A 15,869-nucleotide genomic window follows, 5' to 3' on the forward strand; every position below is an offset into this window, starting at 1 on the left:
TTTGTCAAGAGCTGGGGGATGGACAGGTACACAAAAATAAGAACAACATCCCTCTGCTCCTCCCGTGGCTGGGAAACCCTCCCCCTGTACACACCCACCAACAAAATCCAGCAGTTCCTTTTATCAAAGGACTGCTGCTACAGCTGTTGTGACCACCCAACGACAGCACACAATATTACACTCATGACTTGCAATCAGTCTACCTGTGAATTAAAAACCCCACATATTTTACTAATTACTGCCTTTGGGGCCTGGAGAAAGCATTGTGCTGCCAAGTGCTGTGCACAGGGTTTGTACACAGTGCGTGTGCTGCGTCATTTCATCCAGCTCTAATGGGACCCATGCTCCCTCCGAGACCAAAGGCAGAGCTTCTGGGGCTGAGGTGCAACAGGAAACCCAAGCTCGACCCCTAGCAGCAGTTCCCAGGGCAGGCAGCCTCAGGTCCTCACCAGCTCCAGGTCCTCACATGTGTGATTTTTTAAGCAACAAGTTCCCCAGGCAGGATTAAGCCCCTTGGGCACTCAGCAAGTGCTGCAAGGGCTTGCAGGGGCTGGTCTGAGGAGCTCCACCCAAAACCTGTTAAAGTTGGTGACACTGTGCCCTCTGATTTCAAGGAGCTTTGATTTGGGACCTGCTGACCTGGGCAGATCTTGTGCACATGTTTTATTACTGTTTTAGCTCAGCCGTAGATGGCTGGAGGAGAAAATCAAATGAACTCCTAGCCCTGAGAAGTAAAACAAGATGAAGTACTGGAAAGGCATAGTCACTTTGCATTAACACAGTGGTATTACTACAAAAGTGGTTTTTAAACTATAACCTATTTTAAAATAAGAATTTTGTAACTAAATTATAAATATCTTTGTATAGGCTTATGGCTACTGTGCTCTTTATTATTCTAGCCTGGTTTCTAATGCAAGTTTCTACTTTTATCTTCAGCCTTTAAATGAATGCAGCTCCCACTGAGCAACTTGGTGCCGTGGGGCAGATATTCCACAGGCTGCAAGCACAGCTGGTGCCCGACTGGATCACTGCATCCCAATAGATAATAGTCTGGTCCTGGAGCGCTGTTCATCTCCTGTGCCACCACCCAACAACAAACCTTGTCCTGCGCAGCAGCACCTCAGTGTGATGTGGCAGGGACAGGGAGCTGAGGAGAGGGAGATACATGTGATGAGAATCTTGAGCCCCTATTTATTTCTGGGTGCCAAAACAGATTTAATATTTCATTAGCTGTGGAGTTTGCAGGACAGCTGATTATGCTGGGCTGAGGCAAAGCAGTCAGTGTTTTTAAATGCAGAGCATCCATTTGAAATTACTACAGCCAGGCACAGGCTAGGCAGTCGATGAAATATTTAGCCTGTAAAGCATTTCAGTGTCCAAGGCTGGGGCCAGACATGGGTGCTCTGATGTTGAAAACCACAATACCCAAATCTGAGGTGCCCCAGTTCCCAACATGGAGGCCTCAGAGGTGCAGCAGTTGCCCAGGGAGTGGGGCCATGGAGCTTCAAGGTCCCCCACTGTGGCCGGGTGCAGGAACTCCTGTGGGCATGGACTGGTCTGGGAGGGCACAGGCATCAAAGCCTTTCCTGCAACTCAACTTAACTTGCCAGATAATGCTGCCTTTTGCACCCCTCTCCCAGATTTCAGTGACTGAAAGCATTTCTCTGTAGGGATAAGGAAGGCACTCTCTCCTCCAGAAGAAAGTGTTTTAAAGCAAGTTTAAGTTTTTGTTGTCATAGACCTGGTATTTATTTTATTAGCTATTTTTATTAGTTTGCTTATTGGAGTTTGCTAGTTCTTCCTATAATATAGGCCAAACCCTCTAAATTCTTGGCATGGTCTGCTCTGTGTACATGTGTTCACCCCAGAGTGACGTGGATGCAGCATCAATACAGCTGCAACGGGGGAAACTGGTGCAAACTGAAGCAGGGAACTCAGGGAATGGTGTTAGCATTGGAACTGCTGGAATGGTACCCAGAGTGGATGGTTCAGCTGTGCTGAAGCTTCAGAGGAACCTGGGTAAGAAACTGCAAACCTACTTCTTTTGGGTTACAATTTGTCACTTAACAACCTTTGCACCAGATGGCAAAGTTTTAATGAGTTTTTCCAAGGGTTACAGAATAAATGACAGCTGGTTTCTGCCTCCCTCTGATACAATTTCAGAGTTCCTGCCCTTGCTACCCTTCACAGTTCCTCTATGTCTGTGAACCCCTCTTCAAGGCTTCAATTCCTCTTCTCTGTCTCACACACCCACAATATCCTACTCTCATTTCTGGACATGTTTTGGACATGTTTTTCTGCCTCAGCTCCCTCCCATTTGACCTGTAAATTCTGCCAAATTTCCAGTAACCCCAGTTTTCTTCCACCTCTTCTGACCTGTGCTGTGTGGTTGGCAGCAGTAGCACCTGCTCAGGTTTTGCCAAGGTGCTGCTCAGCTGCTCAGTCCATCAGCCCTGCTCAGCACAGATACTGGGTCAGATTCTCCCTGCCTTTCCGACAGAAAGCAGAGAAAATACAATCATTTTTCCCAACCAGTGCTTAAGTTCATTTGAGAACCCACTGATGTGGCATTCAAAAAAGGGCTACAAAACTCCATGAATTTATCCAAATCCAACCACCAACTCAAACCCTAGTCAGAGGTCACTAGCTGAAACACTTGCTCTGTTTCTCAACTAGTTTTTTAACTATACAAACAGACTCTGGTATTAGGGAGGGCTTCACTGAGGCACATATTTCTAATTCAGCTGAAGAGCTAAAGGGAAGCCATGACAAGCACTCTCTGCCCCAGGAGCTCCCCCCAGCATGCCCACAGCCACATGGTGACTTTACCAAATCTATTTATATGTGCAGTAATCCACTAACTGTATGGGTTGGAAAATGTTGCACAGTCTGAGAAGAATCAATATAAAGTCTAAAAGAGCTATAAAGCCCTGAAAATTTTTGTTATTGACTAAAACCTCCTAATAATCCAAAAGCCTTGAAGTTGTACCTGATATGCTGTGAATACCTTCTAATAAGTACTTTGGTAGAGTTTCAAAATCAAACCCATGATGCAAAGGAGGTCACTACAACACAGCTTTATAGACTAAGGAACCACTGTCTAAATAAAGGCTCTATTTTCAAAAACTTTGTGCATGGGAAAGGTATTCTTTTCTCAGCTATGGATTTTTCTTTCTTTTACCTAATTCTTCCTTCATTATACACCACTCTCACCTGCTCTCACTGTTCTATACACAACTGAGATTTACCAAAGCCTTTTCTCACAGCTTTTATTCTCTTAAAATATTTCCTTGATGTTTGCAACCTGGTTGATTAAAATGAAGGAAAAATATGATTGCAGGATTCCCAAGCACATGCCATGGCAGTCCCTCAGTGCTGCCCTAGTTTTCAACTCTGTTACTACCAAAAGTACATGACAGTGGGGATTGCACAACTGCTCCAAACCTTAGGGCACAACGTTGATTTCTAGATCATGATTATTTTTGGAATGTCCTATCCTCCTGCTCTCAGAGAAAGGTTTGATAGCTTTTACATTTAAGTTAAAATACAATAGAATATAGATGTAAAGCCTAATTCCACTTTCTCGTATGAAGAGAGCCTGAATATTTAAAATAGGTTTAACATGTTGCTATTCGTTTTACTTCTTTTGGAGTTAGCTGGGTGTGCTATAACTCAAAGGAAAAACACAAATCAGTGTGTGCACTGAACTCTGTACCCATTAAAAACTTCCCAGCACTCTGTGATTATCAGAGTGAGACATTTGGGGAAGGACTTGGTTGGTTTTTTTTTTGTTTAAATAATAAAATACCTCATTTATCAGCAGAATTTGAATAACATGCTCAGTTTCACTCATGTACTTACACTTCAGTGTGTCCTGCAGGACTTCATTGGATAAGGGCTGAGTTGCAGAAATTAATTTCATCCAGTCAGCAACACCTTTGCAAAGATATTTCGAACTGCTTAAGTCACCATATTTGCAAAATTTTCCAGGAAAGAAACCCAACATAATCTACTTAGAATTTGTCTAGATGCTTAAAACTGTGCTAAGAAAATAATTATAACAAAGTTACACTATAAAGGCACTCTGCTCAAAAAAATGAGATGGAATATGGGTGGTTTTTTTTCTCCAATAGAAAAAACTATACTTAGCATCAAAGTAAAAAAGAAGAAACCAGAATCACAGAATGATTTAGGCTGGGAAACTTCTAAGATAATCAAGAAGAGGGGTGAAATAAATGACACGTTTCTACACAGCACAAATGTTTATCCAACTGAATGTAATAGTTGTTAGATACTTTTGTTTCAATTTGTGTAATTAATCCGGAAAATATTAGAAAATTTTAAATGGAAATCTATTCAGGCAATTTTAGGAATCTTTAAAATGAAATTTTTGCTCTTGGGGCTTTCCAGGTTTTGTGTCCTGGCATGGACAGTGGTGTTGACTTCCCTGGGCCTCTCCAAACTCTCTCCAAGGGCAGTGAGGTCAGTGTCTCTGAGTAACCACAGAGCAAAGACACCCGAGGAATTCAGAGGCAAACAAGAAATTGAGTATTGATTTTGACTCGAGGTGACAGTTTTCCAGAAGAGGGGAATTTCCTCCAGCAGGGGGAGATTGCAGTGAGCCCGACCTGGGCTCTGCTGTGCCAGAGGAGTGCAGCCTGCTCCCCTGCTCACACTGGCCTCGGTCCAGGGCTGATCTCGAGGCCATAGCAAGAACTAGGGTTGTTTTTCCCTAAGAAACCTTTCTGCATGATGGCTCCTTCTGTGGTGTCCACAGAAGCCGGGTGCTAAATCACCGCAGCAGCACCGCGCGTTCATCATGGACTTTAACAGAAACAGCAGCAATAACCCCTCCTCCCCAGGAGCTCTGTGGGGAAGAGGCAGCTAGGGCTGTTTTTCATTGTGTTTATGAAAATGAAGATTGTGTTTGGCAGGAGGTCAGCAGTGAGGCTGAGCATACATTGCCTATGAGAGGCAACGTGGACACCCAGGGCCCAGCAGCAGCCCTGGTGTGGTTTGCACCAGCCTGTGCACTCAGGCACTTACCTCCTGGTGAGCAGAGACCATCCCCACCCCATGTGCAGGGCTGGAAAATAGAAATAGATATCATAAATTAAAATTCTTATTCACTTTTTTTTTTTTTCCAAATAAGGCAGTATAGCAGCCTCAGAAATATTTCTGATTTATATGCAAGTCCTCTTTTACTTAATTTTTTATCAGTACCTAACAGCACTAAGGCATGAAGCCTAGGCAGACATGCAAACTGCAGCCCTGGAAAACCCAGGCAGCAGCACAGCAAGAGGATTAACCAAACATGAGGCATTAGAATATTGCAAAGAGGATCAAAAGAGATTTGTGACTGAAAAGCCACCCACCAGAATTACAGTCAGCTGAGAAGATGGACAGAGAAAAAGTGGGTAAATGTTTTGCATTTAGATGTCTCCTAGAATAAACTTAAACTACAGGATGTGCACTGCAATACAACACCAGATCAGGCTTCCCTGCGACATGGAGCTGCAAACAAAGCCACCTTCTTTCTACACTGAAAATCATAGCTTTTTGACAGTCAAATATTAGCTGGAAAAAAGCAAGAATCACATTGAAACATAGTTGCTGGCACGCCTAAAACAAAGAGCCCTGAGGGCAGCAACAAAGCAGTAGCTGTACAAAAATTGCCATACAAAAGGAAACAATGCAGAGTAGTAAGAGGAACTTAAGGCCCAATCTTGCCATAACATTTCCTTCTCCCAAATAAAAATCACTGTTGGCGTTCCGCTCCAAAAAGATACTAAAATTAATTATTAAACAGGAGATTGCTTCCCAGCAGCGATAAAAACAAACATCGCTGCAGGCATGGTTGTGGATCAGCAGAACAGTGACACACTAAAACCCTGCTCCTACCAATTTTGTGACATCTGTGGACATGAATGAAGTTATGTGTTTCAGTGGAATGTTGAACCTACATCTGCATCTCCAAATTTTCACACTGAGATCAACATTATTATGAGCAACAACTCCTCCCTTTTCCTCCTCCTCTGCTTTGCTTTCACAGCTTGCTTTGGCTGCACCTGCCTATCTTTATGTCCATCCATAAATCTTTCCTTCCTCCTTCTTTCCTCAGATCCAGCAAGAGAGGGGAGGGCATGATCAACCAGGTGGGTGTGTGGCTGTTAACTGAGATTAACCCACCACATTATTTTATCCCAGCTTTTTTCAGAGTAAGGCATCCTGCCCCTAAGAACTTGTTGTTCATGTGTTTTTACGGACAAGGCCAAAGATGATGAATGGGTGTGAAATGCAGAGTTTTTCCTAGTACCTACATTAAGTCCTCAAACCACTTTTCTCTATCAGATCAGTTCAACCACCTTGAAAAGTTAAGCATTACAAACATGTGAAAGGGTGAACTCTTGCTGCCATGAGAGCAGTGACGATGGCTTTTGCTGCTTTAAGAGCCTGGCCCACTTCTCTCAATGCTGCTTGAGGGCAGACCTGCAGCACCCCAACTTTCAGGGGTATCACAGGCAGCCCGTGGAGAGACCACCAAAGACTGTTCTGCCACGCAGAGCTGGTCAGTGTGCTCAGGAGGAGAGCAATAAAACTGTCTCCCTTTAAGCACAGGGCAAATGGATTTGCAAATGAGCCAGAAGAAATGAGCCAGAAGATGCCTTAGAAAGAAGCTGGGATAGTGACTGCCTCAGAGGATACATTAAGGCAAAGACAGGGGACTGAAGGATACAGATGCTGAGGAATCGCATCCCTTGGGGAGATTTATGGGTGACTGAATCTGAGCTGTTGCTGCTGCTGAAAACCTCCATTTCCCTAAATTGCCTTGCTGGCTGAGATCAAGCCCTCTGTACTTTTTCTCATACACCAACATCACCTTTTGCAGTGCAAATGGCAAATAAATTCCTTTATAAAGTTACAAAATTACTTCAGTATCACAGAAATGAGAAGATAAATTTGAAATTAATTTTCAGAAGAGTCTAATTTACCAACAATGTCATCATGATTACCTCACATAATAAATATTTTGATATCTCTAGACATTATTCAATACCCAAATGATCTAATTATCTTATCTGAGATACCATCCAATATTAAATGTCCTTTTCACTCTATCATGAGGTTTTTCAGCTGCATCACCTTCAAATCAGAACTCTTGTATACAAGGAAATGTATGACATTATACAGATCAAATAGAAAGATGAAATAATGATTTCTGGAGGTCATAAGTAGAAATATTACCTATAACCACATAATGACAAAGAAGAAAATAACAAATTTCATTCATGCTGTAGGTAGATGCCTATACACATAACTTTGCAATTCGATGTCAAGAAAGAAAAAAAAAAAAACTTTTAACAACGAAAAAGTAATTTACTTGGGGGACACAACTGTCTTGAGGACAATGTAAGCAAGTAGAAAACTCTGCTGAAATAATGTTAGTTATGGATGGTGTGTGTAACAGTTACTCAATGCTCAGAGATTGAACAGAGCATGAGCTCATATTTCAGAAGCCCTTTTGGACTAGAGTTCTGCTTCAAGTCTCATTTTTCCCAATTTCTCATTAATTTTATGATACCCATTCCTACCTTAAATATAGCAGTGGAAAGAATTTTCAATTGGAATATGGAGTTAGATGGCATAAAATTGCTACACATTTACTTCATTAAGGCAGGGCTTTGAAGAAAAGCTAATCTTGAGTGCACGTAAAAAAATTTTTATGACTAAAAAGACTCAAAGTATTTGATCTGTTAATATGCATCATTCTAAATAAGCCATTGAAGCTTAAGATCATCTACTGCTAAAAAGATCTAAAAATTGAGAAAGCATGATTTGAATAGTAAAGGATTTGTGGAATAAGCTTCGGGATGGAATAACACCAGGTTTAATACCTCAGTTTTAGTGTTGAGATACACTGTTCACCTTTGACAGGTGGTGGGTGCACCTATAGGTTTGGGACTGGCAGAGGCTGCTGAGCTAAGCCAGGGCTGGAGCTAGGGGCAGGTCAGACCTACAGCAAAAAATAAACATCCAGAAGTACACTGCCAATATGCCCCAAGAAGTGATACCTAAGCATTGGGCTAGGCAAAGACATATAGGTTTTAGGCTGGAAGAAAACTTGGATCTAAGGCAAAATCTTGTTTATAGAAGCCTGCCAAAACCCACCAAGGCTACAAAATTTATCAGTGGAAGTTTAATGGCAGGAGCTCCAATATCCATCCACTTTCCAGCTTACAAAAGAGCATACCTCAGGCAGTATCAACTGATGCCTGGTTTTGTTATCCAAGCAGAAGTGAACATCAGAAAAATGTCATGAGTATTACGTGAGAATTAAGCCTCTCTGGATCAGCCTCTGGCTCTTTTAGAGTGCAGATATCCTGTACCACATTGGTTTGGGATGTGGCTCTGAGTTTTAACAAGGACAGATATGCACAGGCACACGTGGAGTTTTGTACCCTAATAATCTATGATCCAGTAGCTCCTAAAACTAGAACATGCTTTGGAGGGATTTTCAGTATGATTATGTAGTTATGTTTTAATAAAGTAATATAGTTAATATAGAAAAGTAATATCATCTCTGAGAGACAAGTGGACTACAAAAAACCCAGGAAGGCCATTTGATCCCAGGTGATCTGCCAACGACCCTATATCTTAATATTAACTTGAATGACTCTCACTCTTTTTCTGGCTGTCCCTTCTTCCCCTTTCCCTCAATTCAGAAATCTGCTTTTTGATGTCTGAATTAAAGATTGTTCATCTCACATAGCTCAAAGTTCAAGATCCTGCTTGTATGTGGCATGACCTCTTATTAGCTGGAAAACTTTACTCAAACACAGGCTTTGTGATGAGAGGCCAACAAATGGATGCAGTTTCCACAGCAAAACTTGTGTCACTTAGCTTCAAAACAAGCCTGCATTTAGTGAACTAAAGGAGTTGTTCAGTGGCACAGCTAAGAGCTCACAAACACACACAGTCTGACAAATTCTTTTCAGCCAGCATCAACAGGATCCACAGACAGACAGGCATTTCAAGCCTCAGTTCTTCTGAATCAGAGAGGATGAATCAGGATGAATAGTTTCAGCCAAACAAGAAGATTTAGAGTTCTCATTTAGAGTATCTCATCTAGGAACAGCATCACATAGGACCAGTAAATAAATAAATAAGCTGCAAATAAATAAATAAATGACCAAATAGGATCCTTTGAGCTTCATCAGTCACCTTTTTCTGTTAAAAAAAAAAAAAATCCTGGGCCACTCCATCTTGTTTATGGCCATGAACAATTTCCTACCCTATTTATTATTGCCTTGATTTTAATTAATAAAGGAGTACATAAGATTTTTTCTTTTGAATTCTTTGGACAGAATTGATTTAAAATATACTAGATAGAGACCTGCTATAAGTAAGAATAAATTTGAATAAAGATGTAGCTGTTAAATTCACTTCTGAGATTCCCTGCAGGCTTACAATACAAGCACTCTATTCCAAACATAATGACAGGCACAAAAAATTGATGACTTGTATTTATGAATATAACATTATTTCATGGCTGGCACATACACGCTGTTATCACATCATACTGTCATAATATTTGTTTGATGTTCATATAAGGGCACAGTTAAGAAGAGAGTGTTCATCACCTTTTTATTAAGGTGACAAAAAAATGAGAACCATCTCTCACTTGCAAGAAGCTTGTTTGGAAATAATTTGAAACACTAGCCCTCTCAGGAGAGGCAGCAAAAATATCTCTTCTATCATCTTACAAGAGTAGCCTGTGAGCCACGTTAATCATCTTGGACTGAAATTTATAACAACATATGGAAGACTTGCCTCACTATTATTAGAAGTTGCAAGTTTCATATGTGTTCCTCAACTAATTTAAGGGTCACTCCTGCTTCGAACATTATACCCCAAGTAATAAGTGCTATAACAGGTCATTTGCATTCAGGAAATTATTTTTGGAAGAAGCTCCTGCTTGATGCAAAAGGGCAAAGGACACTGGAGACTAAAGCCAAGAATTGACTTCTCTTGGGCCCTGATCCACACAGCTTTTGCAAGTCCAAATGATATTTTAATTCCGTTTGAAAGGATTTTGATAACATTGCCTTTGGAATATTTTGTCTTCTGTGATATTTTGCCAGGTTTTATTGGTATTTACTCACGGCTTTGTGTATATGCCTCTTCAAGAACAGAACTGTGCACAAGATTTGATCTCTTCAACCAGCACTGTGACTTTCTTGTACCTTTACCATGCTTCAAATGTATTGTTATTTCATCTTTAGAAAGAAGAAAGTCACTTCATGTTATAATACCAATGTTTTGGTCTCTGTCTGTATTATAGGCATGAATAAAGAATGTAGTGAAAAGCTGTCTGCATCCTTTTGGGTATTGATACAGCTTCTCAGTCCTCCCAAGCAGTAAAAACTACAAGCAAGGTTTTGTGCTCCCTCCTGCAGTGAATTTGATGGTGTTACAAATGCTTACATAGGCACGTTGATGATGATACCATTGCATTGGAATAGTGTCCATAGTACCCTCCTCCCCACAATCAAAACCCCCCAGGCTCAGTCCTACAGCCATGAAAAGCCATTTTGGAAGGTTCTCAGCCATTTCCAAAAGTCATCACTGAGCATCAGTCAAGTGAACAAAGTCTGTTTATTTAAGCTCTGAAACACTTCTTCTTCCTCATGAATTTTCTTTAAATATAGTCATGCTGCTCCCACACTCAAGCATAAAGCAGATGGAAAATAAATTTATTCTAGCTTATTTCCTGAACACTGAGCATGCAGCAGGCAAAATCACAGGTGGTGGTGTATACACTGGCTGCATGATACACCACTGGCTAGTAGTAAAAATAATGTTACATTTTACTTTTACCCAGTGAGGAAAAGTACATTTCAGATCTTCAAATGGAAATAGAATCTTGTCTTCGAAAAATTTTGGGTTCTTACCACTGTTAAATTATATTTAAGGGATGCCACTGATAGAAGTATTTAGTATTCTAATTACCACCTCACCAAACTCAAGTGCAGTATTTAAAGCTATTACCTGATTAAAAAAAACTCTAATAATACATTGTTTGCATGAATCTAACCTATGCAAATCTGGTTTTAGACTCAAGACATAGAATATGTCTTATGTCTGTTATAGAAGTAGCCAGAACCACCCAAAGTGGAATAATTTAGTGCTGCTTTTTAAGACCCACAGTTCTCATGTGGTCTGGCCATAGCTAAATGGGAAGCACTTTGAGAAAAATGCTTTCATTCTGCCTTCCAGTCACAAACCTGTGGAGCAAACTGTTCAGCTGGGAGTACTCAGTCGGCCAGAGGAACAACTGAATTACCTGCAAAGCTTACAGGGTTTCATGTTTATTATTCTTTTTAAAAACTGTTATTGTTTAATGAGAATGCCACTGTGGATAGCTTAATTAAAAACTTCAACATGCAGGTACATTTTTTTGTAACTTTCAAATACTAGTGTGTAGAATTAGTAAATATAGGACAGCTCTGGTTTATCTACATCTGTCTAATCTATATGTTACCTTGCCAGAAATATTGTAGACACTTGCAGAATATTGTTGATTACTCCATTTTCAGAGAAAGAAACTCATTGCAGTGTAACCCTAGAGAAGGGAGACAAGAATGATACAGAGCTGAAGCACCAATACTTAAAAAGCAGAGCTATTTACTATAGAAAAAAAAAGAACAAAATAAATTATCTAAAGTTATGCATGGAACAGAGAAGGAAGGTAAGAAATCACTGATTTCAAGTAAAAATAAATAAATTTGTAAAAAGGGTATAATAGATGATATCATGGAATGGAAAGAAAAGACACTCCATAGGGGTTAAAAAGACAATACCTAATACATAATGAGCTTACAGGAGATGCCACCATTATAATGGATTTAGAGCACCCAGATTTACTGCAGTATACACCTCAAAGCTTGGAAAGGATTTCTGATCTCATGCTTTGACACTTAAACCAGCCTTTAGCAGAGCTCAAGGTGTGAGGTGGCAGATTATTTTGCAAGCTTGATGAGATTCCTTAAGGATTATGCAGTTTCCTAGCACCCATGATTTTGGTAATGTAACAAAGGACCTGGTTATATTCAAACAAGCACAGTTATCAATGATTCACAGCCTCAGCCAAAATTAGTGAGGTATTAATTAAACAGCAGAAAACAGAAAAATACATATTTCATAGAACATGCGACTTAAAGACAGTTTCCCTGGAAAACAAAAGATACTGGTGAAAACCAGAAGAGGGAATGGAAAGGTAAAAGAGGGAACAGCAGCTCAAGTAACAAAGTTTGCATTTCCTGTAGCCATGTTTCCCTTCATACCTCTGGATAAAGCCTCTTGAATCTGATGAAAAAGAAGCCCATAAAATTTAAGGAATTAGCAATTAGTAAGAACAGAAATATAAATCAACTCAATGTTAATGCCTAGGACACTAAATGGCTGAATTAAATCCAAGAATACAAGCCTGAGAGTCAGCAATGAGATACTGAAAAGATATTTGCTTTACATCACTACAAAAGCAAAGAAACCTTACCAGGCTCATCTGAAGGGGATGAAAGCAACCTCAATTCCTGGCTCCCAAGGATTTTATCTTATGGATGCAAAGCCTTCTCTGGAGGCCTAAGACTCCTCAGACACTCAGAAGAACTGCCCCAACCCCATTAGCTTTTTGGTTGATTACAACTCATTAAGAAGATTGTGTTTTATTGTGGTTCTCTGTTTAAACACCTGCTCTTACTCTATCATTTGTAGAGTGCCAAAAGAGATTTTTCCAGGAAAACCCCAAACCAAATCCACTCTATTTTATAATGGCTACTGCACCTGCCACAGAAGTTTGTAAATGGAGTACCTGGATGCAAACAGTGATGGATATTTCTCCTGTGCTGTGGGGGCAAAGGAACCAGTGTAGATAAGACAAAAATTATTTCAGTCCTTTAGCCATGTCTCAGATCAACCGTCATCACCAGCTGAGCCAGTGCCAGCGTATATTTGAGCAAGCTGGTTCCAGGTCCTCATTTTTTCCCTTGCCTTTGGTTCCCTTCTTGGCACTTCTCAGGAATAAAAAATGTGAGGTAAGTGCCTTTCAAGGCAAAGTTAGAAAATGTACTTGTCCTCAGAGGAAATCTGACTTCCCCCCAAAATAAAGCCCAAATAATACATTCCAAGCTCAATTTGCTGCTGGAAGATGGAAAAAGACTTGTTTAGCATCACCACAGTCGGCAGCTGGGAGAAGAGGAGCCACCATTGCCATGTTCCATAGCTCTTACTTCACAAACCAGGCAGTTGCAGAGGGCATGCTGGTCTCCCCTTAACCTCCACAAATTCCCAGGATTGGGAATGCTTGTGTTGTGAGTTCTTGTGCTGTCTGCTCTTATGCTGAAAGAGAAACTCCATGAGGACAATGCTGTGAGAAAACTGAGATGGAAACACCCCCCTGTTACCATTGGCTGATTTTTCTTGTTCTGTACAGAAAGAGGAAAGTTTTGGCTGGGCCACCATGACCCTTCTCATGTGAGGTGATCCTTTGGTGTGTTTCTGGTAAAGGTGTGGGTTCCCTGATTGCCCTTCCTTCCAGCACAAGCATCCAGCCAGCCATGCTCTGGTCCCAGCGCCTGGTATTTTCCCAAGGAAGAAGGATACGGGAAAGGTTGACTGTGATTTATACACTGCAGATGGCAAACACACTTATTTGAAAGGGAAGAGGTGCATAAAGCATGACGGGTGTGTTGCAGGAACTGCATATTAATGCCAGCTCCCAAAGAGCAGCGCAACCCCAATGACTGGCTCCAATGCTCCAGCTTAGGAAGATAGCTGTTTTCAGGAGGAAAAACCCTTCCCAAATGCTGCAAACACTCAGAGCATTCTGGGGCTCTAATCCTTTATAAGCTAACTAAAAACACCTCATACCTTGCTGCATGGAGAAATTACTGACAGATGTGACTTTCTCACTATCTGCGAACCACAAATGACATCAAGATAGTGAAAAACAATTTTCAATTAGATTCTCTCTAGAGTATAAAAATGAAATTCTGTGCTATGCAATGGTATTTGCTGGTATTATCCTCTGAGTTTGTACTTGCTGCACTATTCTGATTCACTCTGGGCTAAAACAGCTTGGGGGCATTCAAAGAGCTTCTTGAAACACAGCACATCATAATGCAAAACTAACATCCTTTTAGGAGTAATGCTTGTTTCAAAATTACTCACAGAAGAGGCTACAAAGTTGCTTACCAGCTTTCCTCTTCTTGTTACTCTTTATTGGTTCTAAATGGCTGAAAGAACACGAAATTTAGCCCTATACAGTGACGTTGAAATTAAAAAAAACCCAACAGAACCTTTTAATCTGAGTTATTACCAAAATTATTAATTTTTACTAATATCAGGTGACTTGAAATGTTAGCCCAAAGTGCAAGATGTTCCTATCACTAAATAATTACCATTTCTAAGGACAGCATTATTCCTATATGAACTGTAAACACACATTTCATACCATCTCGGATCTATACTGAAATAAGTAATTCCTTCATGTTATTTTGATAAATCCTATTTCTTGTAAGAAATATACAGAATTTTTCGGGTAGCACAGATGTGGAAAGTGTTTTGTGCCATTACAATCCCCTAACTAATGCCTGATTGACTGATGTGAAGAAAGGGCTATACAGAAAGGAAATCTCATTTCTCAAACCAGCCAGTACAATGAAAGAGCTTTTGAGCAGAAACTGCTCTTTCACTTGAATGTCCAGTTAAACATATCTGTATGGAATATATGTACACAAACCCTATAGCTACAAGTATACCAATATAGTAACTTTTAATACAATTTAGGATCTAGTGAAGCAATTTCTCTCTACCAAGTTATTACTGGGATGTTAAAATTTACCACACTGCTTTCTCAGAGTTACTCATATAAATTATTAGATACATCAATTAAGGTTTAGAATTAGTGAAGCAGGCAACTGCACAATTCAATAGTTATTCATTAATTTTCCTTTGTTCTGGAGGCTTTGGACAAAATGAAAAAATGCTTCCATTTCTTAATGTTGAGATACTTCAGTAAATTGTAGGAAGTATAATAAAGTAATTTGATGTAGTCAATTTTATTTCCATTTTGCATTGCATTCCTAATTATACCATCAATCTCTTTTATTAGTATAATCTGGAAAGCCTTAAGTTTGGTCAAGTGATTATATTTTTAATTGATCATAACCTCAGCTTTGTATGCAGCAAGTCTTTTTTCTTCTCAAAACATCAGAAGCAGTTGTGAAGTTTGTCAGATTTATGTACTGGAAAAACCCTGGTACAAAGTTCACTTAACATAAAAAAAGCTTTGTGTAGTTATCACAAAGTCAGTAGCAAACAAAATAACTCTGTATCCATTAATTTGGGTATCCATGGAATATTTTTCTCCATTAACTCTTCCAGATCTACTCACTAAAAGCCATTCTCAAACCTTCATTATGCTGGGACATCTTTAAACTTTGAAGAAACAGCCACTGTAACAGTTTCAGATTTCCTATGTGAATTCCAATTTTTAAGCATCCATTCAATCATTTGCATAGTTAACAGAGAGTATAAAATCTTTACATGATTTCCATGATTGTAGGGCATATAGCCATGGATACAGCAATGGTTGCTGAGAAGAGTTAATTCTTAAGTAGTTTTATATTTCTGCAGAATGGTAGAGGGGGGTTGAAAGTCTGTTACTGAAGGTAAAAAAAGCCCAGGCAATTCCCTTGTGGTTTATCCTTGTTTCCTATCAACCTGTTAGCTAATGCTGCCAACTAGCAGGCTGATGGGAGAGAAGAACTTGAAATCCCAAGGATAAAAACCAAAAACAAACTTGTAAA

The 15,869-nt window shown here is 40.0% G+C and overlaps 1 protein-coding gene across 1 annotated transcript in view; it reads right to left on the minus strand.

The window, feature by feature from the left end:
- The window catches only part of C7H2orf88 (chromosome 7 C2orf88 homolog), a 39,408-nt gene that overhangs the window by 16,006 nt on the left and 7,533 nt on the right, over nucleotides 1–15,869 (minus strand). Inside the window, exons 2-3 of the mRNA XM_068196373.1 lie at nucleotides 11,543–11,623; nucleotides 3,862–3,936 (exon numbers count right to left, since the gene is read on the minus strand). The gene's annotated coding sequence lies outside the window, so the exon portion shown is untranslated. The remainder of the gene's footprint in view (nucleotides 1–3,861; nucleotides 3,937–11,542; nucleotides 11,624–15,869) is intronic.

This window comes from Anomalospiza imberbis, chromosome 7, assembly GCF_031753505.1.
Source record: "Anomalospiza imberbis isolate Cuckoo-Finch-1a 21T00152 chromosome 7, ASM3175350v1, whole genome shotgun sequence".
NCBI classification, from domain to species: domain Eukaryota; kingdom Metazoa; phylum Chordata; class Aves; order Passeriformes; family Viduidae; genus Anomalospiza; species Anomalospiza imberbis.